Source organism: Phyllobates terribilis, unplaced genomic scaffold (assembly GCF_046119375.1).
Source record: "Phyllobates terribilis strain yellow unplaced genomic scaffold, ASM4611937v1 Scaffold_11__3_contigs__length_659146591, whole genome shotgun sequence".
NCBI lineage: Eukaryota > Metazoa > Chordata > Amphibia > Anura > Dendrobatidae > Phyllobates > Phyllobates terribilis.
The window spans coordinates 67,366,101-67,389,098 of record NW_027362771.1 but is presented as its reverse complement, the minus strand read 5'-3'; the positions used below and the strand labels follow the sequence as shown (position 1 = coordinate 67,389,098).

General features: G+C 43.1%; 1 protein-coding gene across 2 annotated transcripts in view; it reads left to right on the top strand.

Annotated features, from left to right (window-relative positions):
* Positions 1-22,998, top strand: part of PPP2R2B (protein phosphatase 2 regulatory subunit Bbeta) — a 476,270-nt gene that overhangs the window by 266,423 nt on the left and 186,849 nt on the right. The gene's annotated exons all lie outside the window — the stretch shown is intronic.

The window sequence follows — 22,998 nt, the reverse complement described above, 5'->3', positions numbered from 1 at the left end:
AGAATTCTTCCCTATCTATTGTTACCAAGGAATCAGATGACCCCTCTTACTCATCCTTCTCGGATAGTGATTCAGGTCGTCAATGTTTTCCCTTAAGTGAAGTGGATGCGTTGGTCAAGGCCGTCCGGTCCACCATGGGCATTGTAGATACTAGATCTGAGAGATCAGTGGAAGATGGAATATTTAGGGGCCTGGATCATAAGAAGAAAAAAATGTTTTCCTATGAATAAGAAAATTCAGGGCCAAATCGACCAGAGAATGGAGGAAACCAGAGAGGGAAAGGTTCTCTACCACCTGCATTTAAAAGAAGATACTGCTTTGAAAATAGCCCATCCTCCTCCAGCACCGAAAATGGATGTGACTATAACTAAAGCTTCTAGGAAATCCTCCTTACCATTTGATGACATGGGAGCCCTAAAGGATCCTCTAGATAGGAGGGCTGACACCTTCCTGAAAGGAACTTGGGAAACCGCAGTGGGTGCCTTTTAAAGCCAGCAGTTGCAGCCACCTGCACCTCCAGATCCCTAATAATTTGGTTGGAGCAGTTAGAAAACCAGCTAAAAGAGGGAGTATCGAGAAAAGAAATCCTATCCTCCATTCTTGTTCAGGGTGCGGCAGCATTTCTTGCTGACACCACTTGACTCCGTCAGATAAGCAGCAAGATCAGCGGCGTTATACAATTCTACCTGACTGGCTCTGTGGCTCGTGTTGGGCTGGAGACATACAGGCCAGATCTAGACTGTGTTCTATCCCTTGTGAAGGACTATACCTGTTCGGTCCCGCCATGGATGTTTTGTTGGAGAAAGCCGGAGACTCAAAAAAGGGGTTTCCCGCTGTATGCTTACCTACTTATAAGCGGTCTTTCAGGAAAAAGAAGTTTGTCCGAAGAAGACCAACTAAAGAACAGGACAAGTATGAAGCCCGTAACCAGAAAGGTAGAGGTCTACTTTTTGGCACATCTTCCCAAGGGGCACAAAAACCAGGACAATGATGGCCAGCCCAGGTGGGAGGAAGATGATCTTCCTTTCTCCCAGCCTGGGAACGTATTACAGCAAGTGGCTGGATCCTTGGCCTGGTGAGATCGGGACTAAAATTGGAGTTCCAATCAGAAGGTTTTTGGTTATCGACTCCGGCTCTTACCATGTACGTCGGTCGGCTCTCCAGTCTGAGGTTCATGACAAATTTAGGAAATCTATACTAGTTGAGGTTCCGGAGGTAGAGGGTTTTACTCCCCTCTCGTTTTAGTTCCCTAGCCAGATGGATCTTTCAGGACTATAATTAATCTGAGTTCCCTGAATAGATACCTGAAAGTTCATATGTTCAAAATGGAATCTTTGAAATCAGCAATTAAGAGAGTGAGAAAAACCTTTACTCTAATGTTAAAGAACTATTAGCTATAGATCGAGCAGTAAGCGGATTCCTTATATCTCTTCAGGGTCGAGATGTCCGTATATTATCAGACAATCAAGTATCAGTGGCATATGTAAACCATCAAGGTGGTAAAAAGTCAAAAAACTTGATGAGAGTGACAGACAAGCTGTATCAAAAAGCAGAAAGTCATTTACTCTCCCTTATGGCCTTATATTTAAAAGGGAAAGAAAACGTCAAGGCAGACTTCCTGAGCCGCAACATTCTGATGGAAGGGGAATGGGTACTGAATTCACAGATCTTCGCTCAGATAGTTCTGATGTGGGGCCTTCCAGTAGTGGATCTGTTTGCCACAAAACAGAATCGGAAGGTTCCAGAATTCTGCTCCCTGAACCCCAGGGGAAATCCCTTGATGGTGGACGCTCTTCTAGTTCCCTGGAAGTTCGGCCTGGTGTATGCGTTTCCTCCTTCATTACTCCTTCCTTTGGTCATAAGGAAAATCAGAACTGACAGAGCCTGGTTCATCCTCATACCTCCCTTCTGGCCTAAGAGACCTTGATTCTCCTGCCTAAAAGAGATGTCAGTAACCGATCCTTTGGATCTTACCAGAGACCCGGATCTTCTTTCACAAGGGCCGGTTGTTCATCCTCCAGCTCCAGAACTACATCTGACGGCGTGGAACTTGAAAGGCAGTTATTAATTAGCAGAGGCTTCTCATCAAACCTCACAGACACCCTTCTATGTAGTAGAAAACAGGTTACTACACATTTATGCCAGGACCTGGAGGAAGTTCTTATCTTTTTCAGGAGGTAGGGTGGGAGAAGTGGCTCCCATAGGAAAAATATTAGAATTTCTACAAAAGGGACTAGAGTTGGGGTTATCCACCAGCACATTGAAGGTCCAAGTCTCAGCCCGGGATCCTTATTTTCCCAGGATTTAGAAGCTAATTACTGGATCTCCCGTTTCATCAAAGCATCATTTAGATCTAGACCCATTGAAAACAACAGACTAATGCCTTGGGACTTAAATCTGGTCCTGACTGCACTGACTTACCCGCCTTTCGAGCCCTTGGAGTCAGTGGTCCCTAAAAATGATTACCCTGAAAACAGCCCTGTTAGTCGCCTTAACATCAGCCAGAAGAGTAAGCAACATTCATGCTCTGTCCATGGACCCTCCGTTTACCAAAATTCTAGGGGTTAGGATAATCCTTTAAACCAGACCCGGCCTGTCTTCCAAAAGTAACCTCTCGTTTTCAAAGAACTCAGGAGATAGTCCTTCCTACCTTCTGTTCCTCTCCAAAGAACGAGAAGGAAGAGCAGCTTTACACATTAGATGTGAGGAGATGTGTTATTAAATATCTTTCAGTCACTAAAGAGTCTAGGCTAGATAGATCACTTTTCATATGTCACCAGGGTATTAGGAAGGGGCTTAAAGCATCAAAACCTACTATCGCCAAGAGATTCCATCTCTTTTGCTTATTCATGGAGTGGCAAGGAGATACCAGAAGGTCTGAAAGCCCATTCTACTCAGGCCGTTGCAACCTACTGGGCAGAAATGGCTGATGTCTCCATTGAGGATATATGTAAGGCCGCTACCTGGTCCTCACCTTCCACTTTTTATAAACACTACAGACTAGACATGGGTGTTTTCACTGACCTCACTTTTGGTAGGAAGGTGTGACTCGCCCCCTGGGCCGTAGGGCACGCGGAACCGGGCAATAGGGAGATGCTGGGAGTAGTAGTGGTGGCCCGGTCCCGCGGCTCAGGGTGGTCAGACCAATGGTAGTCTGCTACCGTACTTTAGATAATGTTCAACTACGCCACCCGTGGATTGCGGTTATTAGGAACCGCCGCTGCATGCAGACCGCTGGGACTGATGAGGTGTGCAGCTGGGGTAGTGTGACTCCCCACGGGAAGAGTGCGGCCCCAGGGCAGTGTAGTGGATGGTGGGAGTGATGGTGGTGAGAGTCCCAGTACTGGTAGTGCCGGAGGAGCGAAAAAGCACACAGACAACGTACTGCAGTCCAGGGTCTTTACTCACGGTTAATATCCAAGTCACTTCAGCTGGCAATGACTGCCCGAGCCGTGCTGCGTCCACCAGGTATGGGGCTCGGTGAACTCCCAGGCAGTTCAGGAATATGGCACAGGACCCCCTTCTTTCCTTTCTCTGGCCTGCCTCACCAGTGACCCACTTTAGTCCAGCTGCCGCGGACCTGCGCAGGTAAACGTGGGCCCCGTTCCCCGCTGTCCTATATGGTGCCTTCCTAGCAGGTTTGATGAGGTGTCGCACCAATAAATGATCACGACGACCGGTCTTTGGCTGAGGGTAGTTTCTCCTCCACCAACTTGGGATCCGGTACCCTTAATCTGCCTGACCCTTCACCCTGTATTCTCGAGGGTTCTTAGGGTCCCTTCCAATTTCTTGTTCCTGAGCCCTTCTGTTCCTCTCTCTCTTCCTTTCTTGTTCCTTCTCCTCCTGTTCCCACTTCACCTTCTCCTCTCAGGCTCCGGCCTCTTCTCTAGGCCTGCCTCTGGAGCAGCACTCAGCCTGAGCTGCTGCTCCCTGTCAGCTCTCCTCTCAACTTCTCCTCACAGACTGAACCCAGATCTAAGATGGCTCCTCCCTTTTATACTTCCCTCTAGCCATGAGCCCAGGTGACCAGCAACCAATGGGCTCCTACCTACGCTCAGGAACCAACCCCTATCTGCCCCTACAGCACTGGGTGTTCCATCCCCCCCTCCCCACTCCAGTCAGGGACATAGTCGGTCGTGCCTGCACTTCTGTCTAGTGGGAGCACCGTTGAGCTGTCCCTCGGAAATGGGGTGTGTGTGGTGTATGCAGCTAACTGAGTCCTGGTCCATACTCCATCCTTACCTGGGAGTGGAATACCACACCTCTGGCAGAGGTGCAATACCCCTGTAGCGGCCGAACCCTCGGGGCGCTACAGGTGCTCCAGGCTTTGGTCCCTCCCTAAGAAATTTATCTTCTGTAATTCTCTCATGGTGCTGTCATGAGTGATCGAATAAAGTCTTAGTTACTTACCGGTAACAGGATTTTTCAGAACCCATGACTGTAACCTTATATTCCCTCCCTTCACATTGTGGGAACACTCCATTTAGTTATAAGTTCACTCTTTTATAAGGTGTAAAAAACAAAAATAATAATTACATAATAAATTGGTTATACTTGGATTGTTGCTATAGTAACCTTGGCGGTCTTCTCATACTCTGTAAACCAAACTGAGGCGAGAGAGTTGTCGCCCTTTTAAACTGTAGGTTCCTGTCCTTGGTGGGCGGATCCTCCTCTCTCGTGGTGCTGTCATGGGTTCTGAAAAATCCCGTTACCAGTAAGTAACTAAGACTTTTTGTCTGAATACGTGCCATTACTGTGTACTTGAGTGTGCCATCAATGTTTTTATGATTGTATGGTTAGCGTTGCTTTTAGCATAGTTTAAACAACTGCGTCTGCCTTATTGGAATGGCTTCTCACTACCCCAGCTGCCTTGTACTGGCAAGGAAGAAGATCCGCATTGCCATTTTCTTGCCTTATTATTATTATTATTAGATTTTTTTTTTTTTTTTTTTAATTACAACAAAATATGGAATGCATTATTTTATCTGTAGTATTTGTCAGAATGCTAAATGATCTAATATTTCGAGAAACCTTTCCACAAAGAAAACGAAGCTCGTTTTCATGTCTATCAGACAATTTATTTTCAGTCAATTTTAATGATCATTTAGAAAAGTTCTTTCCCATGTTGGCATATTGCATTTGCTTTTGAAACTATATTACTTTAACCGTATTGTAAAACGCAGCCTTGTTGGAAGATACACCAAAGGACTGGTTTACACCTAGCAATTTATGCGTTTTTTTTAACGAGGAAAAATAAGCATTTTACATTAACAGCAAAATGAAAGCAATTTCTAAAATCTCATTCACATATAGAAAAAAACCTTTGTAATTTTTTGACCTGTCAAGCGTTAGAAAAAAAAAATGCAGCCTATTAATTTTCAGTTTTGTTACTGCACTTTTTCTCCAATCAAATCAGAATGGCTTAGCATCAAGAAACTTGCCAAAATAGCATTAAGTTTCTGAGATTTTGAGCCCATAGGCTGTGTTTTTCATGCATGCAAGGGAAAAAAAGCATGAAAAACATATGTGAATATACCTTTAAGGCTATGTGCCCACGTTGCGGAAATGAAGCAGAAAATTTCTGCTTCATTTCCGCATGTCCTCTCCCGGAAAAACGCATGCGGAATTCCGCAAGCGTTTATCGCGCGTTTTCGACATGCGGAATTGCCTTGCGTTTTTTATTGCATTGTATAAGGCAATTCCGCTTGCGGAAACGCAAAATTAATGAACATGCTGCGGATTTTTGAACGCAGCATAAACGCTGCGGAAAAATCCGCAGCATGGGCATAGAACTTGCAGATTCTCATTGGGGACCATAGGATGCGGATTACCAAGCGTTTTACAAGCGTTTCCGCTGCGGAAAATCCGCAGCAAAAACGCTTGTAATCCGCAACGTGGGCACATAGCCTAAAGGGGTTTTCCAGCCTTAGGCTATAAATCTGCAGTCACTAGAACTACATTTGGGAATACTTATATCACTCACGCTGCAGGCTGTGAGAATTCGCCGGGAGCGACAGGCTCTTGACTGCAAGTATGTGATTTGCATACTTGCAGTCAAGTGCCAACTAGACGTGCTCAGCCTCACTTAATTGCAAGTGCATTGAGCGAGGCCGGACATGTCTAGTCGGAATGTGACCGGAAGTATGTAAATTGAATAATACTTCCCTCCTGACACCAGATAATCCCCACACCAGGCAGTGTGCATGATGTGAGAATTCACAAGTTTGCAGTCACATAGTTACCTTGACCAGGTGGTTTGTAGCCGTGTGGTCTCTCTGGTGAAACCTGTTTCCTTGCGAGATTGTGATTTGCAGGGATACTGTGAAAAGACCACCGCAACACAGAGCTATTGAGGTTTTCAGCTGCAGCTTGACCTCTGTGTGTGAACGCAGCCTAAGGCTATGTGCGCACGATCAGGATTTGAAGCAGAATTTTCCTGAGCGTTTCTGCATCTCCTTTGCAGGAAAAACGCTGCTGAAAAAACGTGCTGTTTTGCTGCGAGTTTGACGCAATTTTTTAAGTGTTTTTGTACATCAATGAATGCTTTTTGGAGCTAAATAAAATTATTTGGTGGGACATTGCTTTGAACCTTGGATTACCATCAGAACTGGGGTGAGTATATTGGTTAATTTAAATAATTAAAGAATGTGTCTGTTGTATTTCAAATAAAGTGTTTTCTCTGCGTCTGTGTGTTTATTTAACTCTTTAATTAGGTTTGGTCATGAAAGGATCTGATTTGACACCTGATCACCAAACAAAAGAGCTAGGTGTCAGCTTGTCCCATTCACCCAATCTCATTAGCATTTCTATTCACGTAATTTATGCAGCAGCTGTGAGCTGCTATTTTTAGCCTGGGAAGGTGCCATTAGGCAAACATGGTCCCTGGCCATTATTAACAGCTCACAGCTGTTTTGTTAGCCATTATGTCCCCACAAACAGCAAGAAGCAGCGCTTTGGATGCTGCATATTTTTGCTGCTTCCAAAACATGGTGTTTAATGCCGCTCTTTTGTCAGTACATGTGAATCCACCACATATAATGACACTTCAGTCGGTCAAAATCTGCAGCGGAGACTAGCGTGTCCACTACAAAAATTGACATGCTGCAAGTGAGGTACGTGCCTACGATCAGGAGCCACTGCTGGTTTGATGCGTATATATGCAGCATCAAACCCGCCGCGGCCAGATGTTGCACGCATAGTGGACATGGGATTTCTAGAACTCCCATCCACTATGCTGTATCAGAGGCTGCGGATCACCCGTGGACACTGACAAACTGTGCGTCTTTCAGGACCGCAGGATGTCAAATTCTCTTGCGGAGTCGCTAGTCTCCGCAACAGAAATTTGACCACTAGAAAGTATTGAATGCGATAAATCCACATGGTTCAGTGAACACGTGGATTTACCTGCGTTCAATAGAATGCAACGTTTTGGACGCAGCAAAAAATATGCGTCCAAAGTGCTACTACGTCCTTATCATGGGCACAGAGCCTAAAATTAAAAAAAACAAAAAAACAAAAACAAACGTGGGCTCCCCTGTCATTTTTAGAACCAGCAGAGGGAATAACTGCTGGGGGCTGATATTAGTAGCTGGGGAAGGGGCCATTAGCCAACAATGTTCTCTGGCTATTAATATCAGCCCACAGCTGTTTGTTTAGCCTTTGCTGGCTAGATTACAGGGGGACCCCAGAAAAAAATTGATGTAGGGTCCCCCTATAAAATCTAAACAGACTGCTGCGGGCTGATATTAATAGCCAGGGAAGGGGCCATGAATACTTGCCCCCCGCGGCTATTAATATCACCCCTCAGCAGTCCCAGAAATGGCGCATCCATAAGCAGTGCCAAATCTGGCGCTTGGCCTCCGCTCTTCCCACTGCCCTGTAGCAGTGGCGAGTGGGGTAATGGGGTAGGGGTTCAAGTCGGCCTTGTATTGGCCGCTGACGTGAAGCCCAGGTTAGTAATGGAGGGCGTCTATAAGACGCCCCCATTACCAACTGCGTAGTAAAGTTGTTGGAACTTTTTCAATAAAGACACGGCCAGAATAAAGTATTTTAATGAAATAAAAAGCACTGTTTTAAAAATAAAAAAAATATTGTACGCTGTCCGCGAAACCATCGATCTTCTGAAAAAAAAGAAAAGTAAAGAAACAACAATAAATAAATATTATACCTGCTTATTTGATGCGGTTCAATTATAGTCAATGGGTGTGAATTTGCGGCGGAAACGCCCACACAATGGTCATGCTGCCGTTTTTACAGCAATGATAATCCTGAGCAGAAATTTCAGCATCATGTGTACAGCACATCAGGATTACCATTGCTTTAGCTGGCAGACCTATTTAACAAGCTTTTTTGCAGCGGAAAAACCGCCGTGGAAACGCATCAAAAACTCTTTGTGTGCACTTAGCTTCAGTAGCAGGTTTTAAACTATGAAAAGCTTGATTTAAAAGACACTCAGTTGTCAGCCTCCCATTTTATAATGATCTGTTGCGTATCAGTGCGGAGAGTGTGACATTTGGTAGATAAGGGACGTCTGGAAGTCGGGTCACTGAACTCGCAGACTGCATTGGGAAGATATCTCCAATATGTCAGCCGATCAATAAAATCAATCTTTTTCATTACAATTTTCTTTCATTACAACTGAGCGACGGTCATATTGATTTTTCATTGGAATGTCATGTCTACAGCACACTGGTGTGGGGGAGAGGAGTCCTCGTGTGACACGCACGGCATGCCCGGGTCTGGTAATTGTATGGAAAGTCATTGTTGCTTCAGCTGCTCCGTCTGGTCTTTCTTTCCTCTTCCACAAGTAGCTGCCGGTAATATCTTTAATGTATTTATTAGTATTTCTTATTCTCTGTTTCCTGAGCTCTACTGCATGCTTTATCATAAAATGAATTACCATTTTATAGAATGGATCATAAGAGATTAGATTTCCTAATGAATCATTTTCAAGCCTATGAGCCGCTGCTAGGCAACAAAAGTGCATCCTTAGCGTGACGCTGCCAGAAATCCACATCATGTTATGGTCACAGTTCTTTCATAAAATACCTTTTAAAAATGTCACAACATGTTGGCGCAATACGGGGATGTTTAAAAATTTCACGACTTTGGGCGTTTTCACACTAGTTTAGACCGGCTCCTTCTAAAGTGTGCAGAGCTAGGACAGGAGCGTGGGAATGCCCGCACATCTAATTCATGATCACTGTTGGCGCACCTTACACCAGAAATCTTACACCAGTCAATCTTGCTTTGACTGGAGTAAAATTTCTAGCGAGCGCACGGAGGCGTACACCACTTGTAAGATGCGCCTGATTCATTAAAGCACCACTCCATTGTTTGTTTGTTTTCCATTTCTGTGCTGGAGTGGTGCCACTAATGTAAGTTCCCTGCCTCTAATATACTCGCCAGCTGCCATCTTCAGTTCTTCCCGGCGCCGCGCCAGTCCCGCTCCCCCATTTTGTGACCGCAACTTCTGACTGACCGACAGTCAAAGATAATGGTCACAAGTCTCTTTCTGGCTCTCATAGACTTACATTGGGTTGTGACTCCCAAACTGTAGAGCAAACACTGGAGCGAGCCAGAAGGTCACACAGTGCAGAAGACCACCGAAGCGGCGCTGATAACAGCTGAAGATGGTGGCTGGTGAGTATAAGACCAGGATCAGGCAACTTAGCGAAGTGACACCATTTTAGCAGTAAAATAACAAGTCCCTGAAGTGGTGCTTTAATTGGCATGCCCCTCATTGAGACTGCCGTGTACACCAGTCTTAATGAATCAAAGTCTGTATTACCTTCCTTATGGAGCCTTATGGACGCCATATTAAGTGGAAGAGGGGTAAAGGTTAGGTCACATATGTAAATCTGCAGAACTTTATAGGCAACATGAATGCAGAAAATAACTGAAAGGGGAATCTACAGCAATAGAAACAATTAAATGTCATAGAAAAAAAACACCTAAATACTATTAAATTAGCAAATCACATTTGTTTTGTCTAGGGAGATAATCTCTATAATTGATTTTAAAATCATCACGGTCTTGTTACTCTGATAGAAACCTGTCCTAGTATGTTAATAGAACAGGTGACGGTGAGCATGTGCAGTAGGAAGCTCCACTGCTGTGACCTGACCTGGAGATAGCTTATACCACATACTGTCTTCTCCAGGTCACAGCAGTGGAGCTTCCTACTGCACATGCTCACCGTCACCTGTCCGAACATTCTAGGACAAGCTTGCTTCAGAGTAACAAATCGTCTCCAATTTTCATGTACTATAGTGATTAGCTCTCTAGACAAAAAAAAGTATGATTCACTAATTAAAGGTGTTTTGAACATTCCCCCCCCCCCTCCCCGGAGAACCCCTTTAAATTGAATCTGCCACAGTAAAGGGATAAGAGGCGCTGCCTGTGTAACACCACTGACAACAGGTGAAGGTGAGTCTGAGGGTTAGGCCACGGCCCCACTATCAGTATTTGGTCAGTATTTTTTCTCAGGAGTGGGAGCCAAAACCAGGGGTTGGTGATAAATGCAGAATTGGTGACTTGTTTCTATTATACCTTTTCTCTGATTGTTCCTCACCTGGTTTTGCTTCCCACTCCTGAGAAAAAATACTGAGCGAATACTGATAGTGGGGTCGTGGCCTTAGTCGCTAACCTGGATAGGTTGTGCGTGGCACAACTCCCTAGAAAACAGTATGGGTCCCAAATGTGGCTGCTGCTTCGGCCACTGTGCTCACACCAATAGGATGGAGACACCGCAGCCTATCACTTGTCAATATGGTGTTGTTTTTGTAAAATACTTTGTAATGTGCACGAGCTCAACCCCCCTGGTCCACTGCACACACATACACACATCACACCACACACACCCTTCCCCTGCATGCACCTGCCATCAGGGAAGACTCAAAAGGTTAGAGCGCGTTTTTAAAAAAAAAAACTACACCATGTGAACATGTAAAGCCGAACTGAGACATCTGTGAAACACTGTTAGTGTACGGGCTGTGACGTACGGCATGTTCTCAGGTTTTCTGACCCAAACTCAAGTCTTTTATAGACATACAAGAGACGGAGTGTGGGTTGGGAGATCCACTGCCAGTCCATACATGGCATTTCACGAACGTATGATTTCAGTGACACACCGCTGATATCGGCTTTATGCTGTCGTCAGATAAGGCAGCAGATACCTAATGGCAGAAACCCGTTAAAATTTGTAACTATATATAGTGTTATGTATAACTCCTCCATGAACAAACCATCAACTGGACAGTATTAGGTTTCCAACACACTATATAATGCATCACATCTGTCCTGATATAATTAATAAATATATATGTGTGTATATATATCTCTCAGTAAGCAGGCTGTAGGACACCTAGTGGATGGGAGATACACCAGGATTAATGCTTTAGTGCATGTAGGACTAGAAGAGGCTAATCGGCCATGACAGGTTGTGAGCAGCTGAAGAGTTGGGAGAGACGGCTGCTCACCATATCTCCACCCCTAGGTCTGATTCACTTTGTGGAATGAGACCTGTTTGTCTCACACATGTATGTGTATATGGAGGTGTGCAAATCTCCTGACTCTTGTGCCTTTACTAAAGAACTAAGAAGCTGGACTCTAAGCCAGGTAGGCTAACCAGCACTATTGTATGGACTTGTTACTTGGTTTCACTTTGTGCTGGACAAAGGCTGTATTTAAGTTTTCCTGTGATGTGGTTTAGGAGGACTGAAATAAACCAGCTGGGCTTTAAACAAAAATTGTTCCTGTGATATCTCAGATTGTTCCCAAGTGAGTAGCATTGTAAATATATTGTCACGGCAGTTGGTTGCAGGAGATCTCTACATTTGGCATTACAGACATCTTCTTAGAGGCTGGCTGTCTCTAGGACCCAGCGGCTACCTTCCTATGGCTAATTTGCTCCGTGGCCTAGGTGTATAAATACCTGGTGTGTCTGAGAGGGAGGTGCCAGCGATATTCATTACTACTTGTGAGGCTTTAGCAAGAGCAGTACTTCGTCCTCTCTGGAGCTTCAGGCCATGTGCACATTTGTTTGGAGTCATCTAAAGCTAAGCAATCCCCCCTGTTTGTCTACCCTTGTTGTCTATATAGAGTTTAGTGGAGATCGACTAGTGCTCATCTCCTTCCATCCCTAGCCTTAGCCATACGCCAGGGAAAGTCAGGGCGAGGCACGCGAGCAGCGATTGGTGAAGAGCCAATATAGGGACGGTAGTTGAGGCAGAGTGACACTAGACCAGACTAGGAGGTCTCCACTCCCCCCTTTCCCTAGTGTCTGGGCTCCCTTTCCTTCTTCCCTTTGTGTTACACTAAGTCTTTCCCACACCTGGCATGACATATATACAGTTGGGAAAATAGGGGAAATAAGTATTTGATACACTGCTGATTTTGCAAGTTTTCTAACCTACAAAGAATGGAGAGGTCTGTAATTTTTATCGTAGGTACACTTCAACTGTGAGAGACGGAATCTAAAAAAAATTCCAGAAAATCACATTGTATGATTTTTTTTTTAAATAATTAAATTGCATTTTAATGCATGAAATAAGTATTTGATCACCTACCAACCAGCAAGAATTCTGGCTCAAATGGACCTGTTAGTTTTTCTTTAAGAAGCCCTCCTACTCTGCACTCATTACCTGTATTAATTGCATCTGTTTTGAACTTGTTACCTGTGTAAAAGACACCTGTCCACACAATCACACTCCAACCTCTCCCTCACGGCTAAGACCAAAGAGCTGTCTAAGGACACCAGGGACAAAATTGTAGACCTGCACAAGGCTGGGATGGGCTACAGGACAAAAGGCAAGCAGCTTGGTGAGAAGACAACAACTGTTGGTACAATTTTCAGAAAATGGAAGAAACACAAGATTACTGTGTCAATCTTCCTCGGTCTGGGACGCCATGCAAGTTCTCACCTCGTGAGGCAAGGATGATTCTGAAGAGAGGTCAGGAATCAGCCCTAAACTACATGGGAGGACCTGGTCAATGACCTGAAGAAAGCTGGGATCACAGTCTCAAACATTACTGTTACTAAAACACTACGCCGTCATGATTTAAAATCCTGCAACGCACGCAAGGTCCGCCTGCTCACACCAGCACATATCCAGGCCCGCTTGAAGTTAGCCAATGACCATCTGGAGGATCCAAAGGAGGCATGGGAGAATGTCAAGTGATCAGATGTGACCAAAATAGATCTTTTTGGTATCAAATCTACTCGCCGTGTTTGGAGGAAGAAGGAAGAGTACAACCCCAAGAACACAGTCCCAAGCGTGAAGCCTTGTAGGAGATGCATCATATTTTGGGGTTGTTTTTGAAGGGAGGATGGATGGGGTCATGTATTGCGAGGTATTTGCCAACAACCACCTTCCCTCAGAGCATTGAAGATGGGTCGTGGTTAGGTGTTCAAGCATGATAATGACCTGAAACACACAGCCAGGGCAACTAAGGAGTGGATTTGTAAAAAGAATTTTGAGGTCCTGGATTGACCTAGCCAGTCTCAAGAGCTGAACCCAATAGAAAATCTTTGGAGGGAGCTGAAACTCAATGTTGCCCAGTGACAGCCCCGAAACCTGAACGATCGGGAGAAGATCTGTATGGAGGAGTGGGCTAAAATCTCTGCTGCAGTGTGTGCAAACTTGGTCAAGAACTACAGGAAACGTCTGACCTCTGTAATTACAAACCAAGGTTTCTCTACTAAATATTAAGTTCTGTTTTTCTATTGTATCAAAAACTTATTTCATGCAATAAAATGCAAATTAATTATGTAAAAATCATACAATGTGATTTTCTGGTTTTTATTTTTAGATTCTGTCTCTCACAGTTGAAGTGAACCTACGATAAAAATTACAGAGCTCTTCATTCTTTGTAGGTGGGAAACTTTCAAAATCGGCAGTGTATCAACTACTTATTTTCCCACTGTATAATATATATCTATATGTTTTGTTTCTTACTATTTTATTTACCATTTTCATTTATTGGATGGAGCTGTGTGAGGGCTTTTTTGCCAGGTAAGCTGATGTTTTTATTTATACCCTCACTGATAGCTATGATGTTTTGATATTGCATTTTTTGCGGCTTTGCAGAGAACAAAAAATTTGATTTTGACATTAACTTTAGATTTTGTAAGATCTGACTTTATGGATGTGGTGATGCCACATGTTTTTTTTTCTTTTAATATCTTTATTTTTATTGAGGGGGTGAAAAGGGCGGTGATTTGAAATTGTTATGCTTTTTTTTATACTGTATATAGTTAATCCTGATAGTGGACTTCACCTGCAATAATCTGTTCTGTTGTACTTTTTGAAGCATAAAATGTTTCAGTGGAGCACTGTAATGGCAGACATAAGTGTCCTCGGCAAATCAGCTGCCATAGCAGCCCACTGATTCAAGGGGATGGATGCGTGTGTGGGCGTTTAAGTGGTTAGCAGCAATGGTTGGAGTTATAGGCAGAACCTAGCTGTGCATCACAGGCATGGTTGCCAACTTTAACTTTGAGTTTTTGATAAGCTGTCCAGAAAAAATAGACAATATTTTTTATGGACACATTGTAAAATCATTCAGTATAAGTAATACATGTCTACAGCCAATGATTCTGATATGAAGACATCAGCTTCAGTCACTGTAAAATGAGAATTAGTCTTAATTGTACAAGTTTCATCACCTTAAAAAAAATAAAATAAATTAAAAAAAAAAATCATCCTTGATTTTTTTTTTTTTTTGAACAGACTTGGCCATAAAGCGAACTATTTTTACAAACTGTTCTGGACAATTGGCAACCCTGATCATAGCCATTATGTGCAGGGAATGGGGCAGGTTCAGAATGGGTTAAACTGCAAGCCATGTTAGAGCTACAGTCACACATGCCTGTGAAGTGTCAGTATACTGTCTGATTATTTTTTTAAATATATTACAGAGGACGAAATAATTTAAAGGGAACCTGTCAGCTGACTCATGCTGCCTGAAACATGGGTGGCATAAACTGGAGATCGGCTCCAAAAATACAGCTATGTATGTTCCGATCTGAAATGATGGTGTGGCATTTCCCAGAAAACCCACTTGGATAAGGCAGCGAGGGATGATGCGACTAGGATGAGTAGTCCAGGAGGCATGTCCCTAAAGGCTTCTTCCTGCCCTGCTTCCATTGTCTGATACGGCTCCTCCTATACACACACATGGAGAGATTGGTCAGTCAAGGTAAGTGGGGACTAGAGGAACCGCCTGGCATCTGTTTTGTCCTGGTCATCCAAGTCACATTGTCCCTGCCACCTTTTCAAAGTATGGTTTCTCTGAAACGTACCTGGATGCAATTAGGGATTTTTTCTGATTCATGATGCCTCGGGTTTGGCCAGCATGAATCAGGTGACAGGTTCCCTTTAAAGCAAAAATAGACTGTAATGTGGTGTTTGGAGATGAACCTACGCTAAGGTGTTGGTGCATCTTACTCCAGCGCACTGGTCATCAAGGCTGGCATTTAAAACCTCAAATTAATTCACACGATTGCACCTTTAATCAATTTGGAGCAACTTTCAGCTGCTTTGCGCCACAGCATAAGCTGTACTCTAGTCAGAGACTGGCATACATTACGTTCCAAATTGATGCCACTTTTGTAACCTATAAATCATGATGAATTTGCGGAGTTGTGCTTGGTTACACCCCCTACTGGCTGAGCTGCGCCTACTCTACAAAAGTCAGTGGAGCTGGCCAGGACCATTGTAAGAAAAAACGTCAAGTCTCAACATTTTTGCACAAATGAGTTGCGTGAGACTTTTGCAACAGTTTTATGCAAGAATCATCTGTTTGATGAATCGTCCTCTTCCGCATCTAATGTAGTTCTATATATGCTTCCATCGTGTGTTCGCTGCACTGCTTACATGTTATGGCAATTACTCTGATCCAGTGATAGAATAGCTCTGCTGTCCAGGAAATCCCAACGGCTAAGGCATCAGATGACAATACCGCCTAAGCACAATGGTTTACAGACAGTTGTATGGCACCTGATCACTAGGACTAAATTAAGGCTCTGAGCGCACTACCTTTGAGCGTTGTGGCCGGTGTATATGCCAGAGAATGCTTCAGTCACACCATCAAGTCTATGGGCAACACACTGATGGCATCCTAGTTGCATCCTGGTGTTGTCCTGTATGATGAAACGCCAAGTTGGTCTACAAGCATACATTTCAGAGTCTTCCCTGGGGGCATGCTGTTTAAAGAAGCACTCCCATCTATATACTGTGTATGTGTATATATATATATATATATATATATATATATATATATATATATATATATATATATATATATATATATATATATATATATATATATATATATATATATATATATATATATATATATTTTATTAGCGGTGTGTGTGTGTATTAATATACTCGCCAGGTCCCAGAGCCACAATTTAAGTCTATGGCGCGTCAGAACGAGGTTCCATAGACTTTCATTGTAAAAGACTTCCAGCTCAAGCCGGGTAAGCCGGCTAGTCGCAACTGGGGCAACGTCACTGAGAAAGCAGAACGGTTCTGGATCATAGAGAAAGCGGTGGTAGCAGAGTATATTAATACTCACACTGCGTTACATGCACTTACAGTATACACAGTTAATAAAAATATATATAGCTGGCAGTGCTTCTTATACCCCTCCCTCCCAGACGCTGCCAGTCTTGGGTTTAAGCAGTCTCATGCTGCTGAGCTGTGATTAGCAGCTTCTGGGGGGAGGGGTAAAAGGGCACCCCCAGAGAAGACTATGAAGAAACTACAAGCTGAGATTTGACTTTTTTTTGTCAATATATTTTTTTTTTACTTGGCGACAGGTCCTCTTTACCGTCTTGGCGATTAACCAAGCCGGTCATGCTAACGTCCAGAAATTCCAGGACAGCCGATAGATAGATAGATAGATAGATAGATAGATGCAGTACAGACCAAAAGTTTGGACACACCTTCTCATTTAAAGATTTTTCTATATTTTCATGACTTTGAAAATTGTACATTCACTCTGAAGGCATCAAGACTATGAATTAACACATGTAGAATTATATACTTAACAAAAAAGTGTGAAACAACTGAAAATATGTCTTATATTCTAAATTCTTCAAAGTAGCCAGCTTTTGCTTTGATGACTGCTTTGCACACTCTTGGCATTCTCTTGATGAGCTTCAAGAGGTAGTCACCGGAAATGGTTTTCACTTCACAGGTGTGCCCTGTCAGGTTTAATAAGTGGGATTTCTTGCCTTATAAATGGGGTTGGGACCATCAGTTGTGTTTTGCAGAAGTCTGGTGGATACACAGCTGATAGTCCTACTGAATAGACTGTTAGAATTTGTATTATGGCAAGAAAAAAGCAGCTAAGTAAAGAAAAACGAGTGGCCATCATTACTTTAAGAAATGAAGGTCAGTCAGTGCGAAAAATTGGGAACACTTTGAAAGTGTCCCCAAGTGCAGTTGCAAAAACCATCAAGCGCTACAAAGAAACTGGCTCACATGAGGACCGCCCCAGGAAAGGAAGACCAAGAGTCACCTCTGCTTCTGAGGATAAGTTTATCCGAGTCACCAGCCTCAGAAATCGCAGGTTAACAGCAGCTCAGATTAGAGACCAGGTCAATGCCACACAGAGCTCTAGCAGCAGACACATCTCTTCAAAAATTGTTAGGGTATGTGTCCACGTAGCGTTTTTCAAGCGTATATGCTGCGGAATTTCCGCAGTGTAAATGCTTGTGAAACGCTATATAATCCACCCCCCATGGTCCCCAAGGGGATTCTGCAAGTTTAATGCCCATGCTGCGGATTTTTCCGCACTGTTTATGATGCGGGGGAAAATCCGCAGCATGTCAATTAATTTTGCGTTTCCGCAAGCGGAATTGCCTTTGCAATGCAAGAAAAAACGCAAGGCAATTCTGCATGTGGAAATCGCGCGATAAACGCACGATAAACGCGTGCAGAATTCCGCATGCGTTTATCCGGGAGAGGACATGCAGAAATGAAGCAGAAATTTTCTGCTTCATTTCTGCAGCGTGGGCACATAGCCTTAGGCTGGGTGCCCACGTAGCGTTTTACAAGCGTTTATGCTGTGGAATTTCCGCAGCATAAACGTTTGGGAAACGCTTGGTAATCCGCCCCACATGGTCCCCAATGACAAGCCGCACTTTCAATGCCCATGTTGCGGATTTTTCCGCAGCATTTATGCTGCACTCAAAAATCCGCAGCATGTCCATTAATTTTGCGGACACGCAGCGTAATCGCCGCCATTGACTTGCATTGGACCGCGTGACATCCGCATCACTGCATTTGCACATGTGGATATCACACTGTGCAATTTGCGGATGCTACCCAGGTCTAGAGGAGAGGAGACTCTCATCTAGACCTGGGTACCATAGAAACTGTAAAAAAAATAATTTAAAATAAAAAATAAAGTTTATACTCACCTTCCGATGTCTTAGCGATGTTTTGTCTGCTCTGTCCGGTGTCTTGCAATGTTCGCGTTGATGTGAAGGGCAGGTCCATCCCATGGCTCAACGACTTCACCGCAGGTCCTTCACACCAGGGCTGTGGAGTCGGTAAGCCACAGTTGCGACTCTGACTCCTGGATTTTATCAGGTTCCGGCTCCGACTCCGACTCCGGCTCCGACTCCTTCATAAATGGCCAATTCGTAACAATAAATTTACTGTTGTAAAATATTAACATCGTGCTTATTCAGTTTCTCACCATCATATAAGTAATCAGACCACTTAGAGCAAAAACTATATTTATTAGAATATAGCAAATAACTTTCATAAACTTTTATAAACTCTTGTAAGTAAATATGCAATAAACACTGTTATGCAGTTAATAAGAAGAAATCTATAAATTTGTCCTCAGAAAAAGTATTGTCTCTGTCAGATGCTCCTTCATGGATGCCCTCAAATCTGATCTAATTATTTTGAGAGCAGAGAACAACCTCTCTACACTAAGTTGGGTTGGTGGCAAAGCAGTAACAACTCGGGCAACATCTCTGACCATGTCAGGATACAGAGGAATCGCTTGTTGCACTGTTATTTTTGATGAATGGTCAAATTTCTCAATTTCTTTTAGTGCACATGAAAAATTTTTTTAAATTAAATTCTTCATCAGTTGATGATGAGGGTGAAGATGTGGCAGGACGACCAAATTCTTCTTGTTCCTCCTGACTGTTCTGCAACCCTTTCATCCTTACTGCCATTTCAAACAGAGCTTCTTTTCCTTTAGTTAGCTGTTGATCATCTAGAAGAATCCGATGCATTGGGTCTACATAAACAGCTGCCAAAAGAATGTTATTTTGTATTAGTAGCTCCTCTTTCCGTTTCATTGATGTAGCAGTGCCACTTGCAATTAACCCTCCTCTTTGGGACAGGCAAAACATCAAGTTCTTCCACTCCTTTAAGAAAATACCTGGAGTTAAGTCCTCTGCTTGTAATTTTTTAGTCACTGTAAATGGGTGCTCTAGCAATTTTTCCAGCTCAGTCACCTGATTCCACTGACTTTCATTTAGCGTCAGTTGAGGGTTAGCCATGTCGACAAGAAAGGTTTTCAGTTCAACCAAGCGCTGAATCATTAAGTAAGTACTGCCCCATCGTGTGGCTTGATCAATAATTGCCCCTTTTCCAGCACGTCTCTTCAAAATTGAGTCAACTTTAGGGGTTCTGGCAACAGTAGCCAATTTTCTCCCCTTGCCAATCAGTGCAGCAGCATGTCCTTCTTGCAGACTGTCTCTTATAGCCAGCTGTAGCGTATGCACAACACAGCGCATGTGATGAAGGAAAGAACGTATTGACACAGTTTCAACAAGATCTAAACTATCATGTTGCTGTTCATCTGAAGTAACTTCAGTTTGCTCCTCAGTTACAATACTGTGTTCCTCTATTTCAAACATTTCTGTGTCTGTGGACCCAGAATGTTCTTCTAGCTGCTGGTCACCATCATTACTCTCATTCATTAGCTTAATAGTACTTATCATATTTGAAGCATTGTCAGTTATGACAGAAAGAACTTGCTCTTTTTTAAGTTCATAGTCTTGCAGAACCTTTTCCACCAAGACCTGGAGAAACTCACTGGTGTGATGAGCTTTGGTGTCTTTTACTGCCAATGTCTTGGTAACTATTTCATTTTTGTCACAAACAAATCGGACATTGATGGCAAAATAGTTCACTCTGTGACGTGTGCAGGCATCCATTTTAAGAAACAGAAAGCGTCCCTTGAGAGTTTTAAGTTCTTCCTTTTGTTTAAAAGCTTCTTCGATTTACTAATTTTCTAATACACTCTCTCTCTCTCCAGAGAAACACCAAGCTTGCGGGCCATTTCCCCATTCAGACACACATAAAAGCTGGTCGTGAAAATAATGAAATAGGCACACTATCCTTTACAACAAGCTCTATGATCTGTTTTTTAAATGTATCTACTGTCATTGTCACAGTAACTTTGTCACTGACAAAATATCTTGCAACTGATGGCTGCAAAGTTCTCTGCTCCTTTGTTTGGCTGGAAGAGCTGGGCACTGGTTCATTGGTTTGGATGCAGTCTTTCTCATCCACTGCTTTCAGTACTTCTGGATGAAAGCGCTGTAAATGTCTCTTTAGATTAGAAGCTCTGGTAGGAGCATTTTTATCTTTGCCTGAAGATGCACTGATCTTGGCTTCACAGCATTTGTTTTAGTCTGGATCATTTGTCATACACTGACAGACATAATGTTTTCTATCTTGAGTGATGGTGAAATGTTCAAATACAGCTGATTTAATGTGACGCTTCTTTGACATTCTCAGGTTTTTAATTCTGCATTCACAATCCAAATGACAATTGTTTTTCCTAAAAACAATTGTACAAAATTATTGCCAGGTCGTACAACTGATATAGTGGTCAGTAATACTGTTATTCCTCATGTACTCACAGTTAACTGATGCAAAGTTTGTTGAAAGGATAATACTACTTACAGTCTTCCTCTTCTGAGTAGCAGCTGTGAGATGCTTGGAAGACGCACACCTAGTAAACATCTAGTCTAGAGGAGGAGCTTTACTACTAAGAATTTGCAACACATTTTCACTTTCAGTTTCATACATTGTAAATAGGGGGGTTGGGACAGCATGAGGTTAACCAAGTATAAGATTAGATTAGGGCAGTGGAGAACAGTGACACACAAGAAGTAAGAAATGTCTCTATCTCCAGCAGAACTGCTTATCACTGTTGTTCATAGTTTGATAGAACATATATATTTGAGTAACATTTATAAAATTCATATGAAAGTTCAATTATGAAATATTAATATTTTTTTTAAAGCTGGAGTGTGAGTCGGTACATTTCTACCGACTCTGACTCCGACTCCAACCAAAACTAACTCCGACTCCACGACTCCGACTCCACAGCCCTGCTTCACACCCCCGCAAGCAGTGCAAGAGATCGGACAAAACACCGGGAAGACATCGGTAGGTGAGTATAAACTTTTATTTTTTTTATCTTTCACAATTTTTATTCTTTTTTTTTTAACTAACTTGGTCACACTACTATAAATCCATACCGGTTGCATGGATTTATATAGTGTGAACAAGTTGTCAAGCACTTTTCCAAGTGATGCTAAAATCACTTGGAAAAGCGCTTGATAACCCGCATGCAGAAATGCATGCAAAGACGCTTCACAAACGCTTCTACCTGGCGGGAAAACCGCATTTAAAATCCGCATGCGTTTTTCCTGCCAGGGAGAAGCGTAAAAAATATGCAGCATTTCTGCATCGTGGGCACTTAGCCTTAAGAGGAGACTTTGTGCAGCAGGCCTTCATGGTAAAATATGTGCTAGGAAACCACTGCTAAGGACAGGCAACAAGCAGAAGAGACTTGTTTGGGCTAAAGAACACAAGGAATGGACATTAGACCAGTGGAAATCTGTGCTTTGGTCTGAGGAGTCCAAATTTGAGATCTTTGGTTCCAACCACCTTGTCTTTGTGCGACGCAGAAAAGGTGAACGGATGGACTCTACATGCCTGGCTCCCACCGTGAAGCATGGAGGAGGAGGTGTGATGGTGTGGGGGTGCTTTGCTGGTGACACTGTTGGGGATTTATTCAAAATTGAAGGCATTCTGAACCAGCATGGCTGCTACAGCATCTTGCAGCGGCATGCTATTCCATCCGGTTTGCATTTAGTTGGACCATCATTTATTTTTCAACAGGACAATGACCTCAAACACACCTCCAGACTGTGTTAGGGCTATTTGACCAAGATGGAGAGTGATGGGGTGCTACGCCAAATGACCTGGCCTCCACAGTCACCAGACCTGAACCCAATCGAGATGGTTTGTGGTGAGCTGGACCGCAGAGTGCAGGGAAAAGGGCCAACAAGTGCTAAGTATCTCTGGGAACTCCTTCAAGATTGTTGGAAGACCATTTCCGGTGACTACCTCTTGAAGCTCATCAAGAGAATGCCAAGAGCGTGCAAAGCAGTCATCAAAGCAAAAGGTGGCTTCTTTGAAGAACCTAGAATATAAGACATATTTTCAGTTGTTTCACACTTTTTTGTTAAGTATATAATTCCACATGCGTTAGTTCATAGTTTTGATGCCTTCAGTGTGAATGTACAATTTTCATAGTCATGAAAATACAGAAAAATATTTAAATGAGAAGGTGTGTCCAAACTTTTGGTCTGTACTGTATATATAGATAGAGCTAGATATGCCTGTGGTTTGTATTGAAGCTGAAGAAACTTGTACAGATTATATTGATTGTAATTATGATTTTACAATGAATGCAGCGGTCTTCATATCAGAATAATTTGTTATGGATTTCCAATGTGGCTGTAAAAAGTATTGTCTGTAATTATTGGATGAGCTGTCCAGAAAAAAATAAGTCAAGTTGGCAACCCAGATACCAGGGTCCTGCCCTACCACATGCCCTGCTCAGTGCTGCTTTTCTTTATGCTGCACCAGTGCCAGGTGTAGCTGCACATCCGATCCAGAGCTTGGTATAGCAGGATCATGACTACTTTGTGGT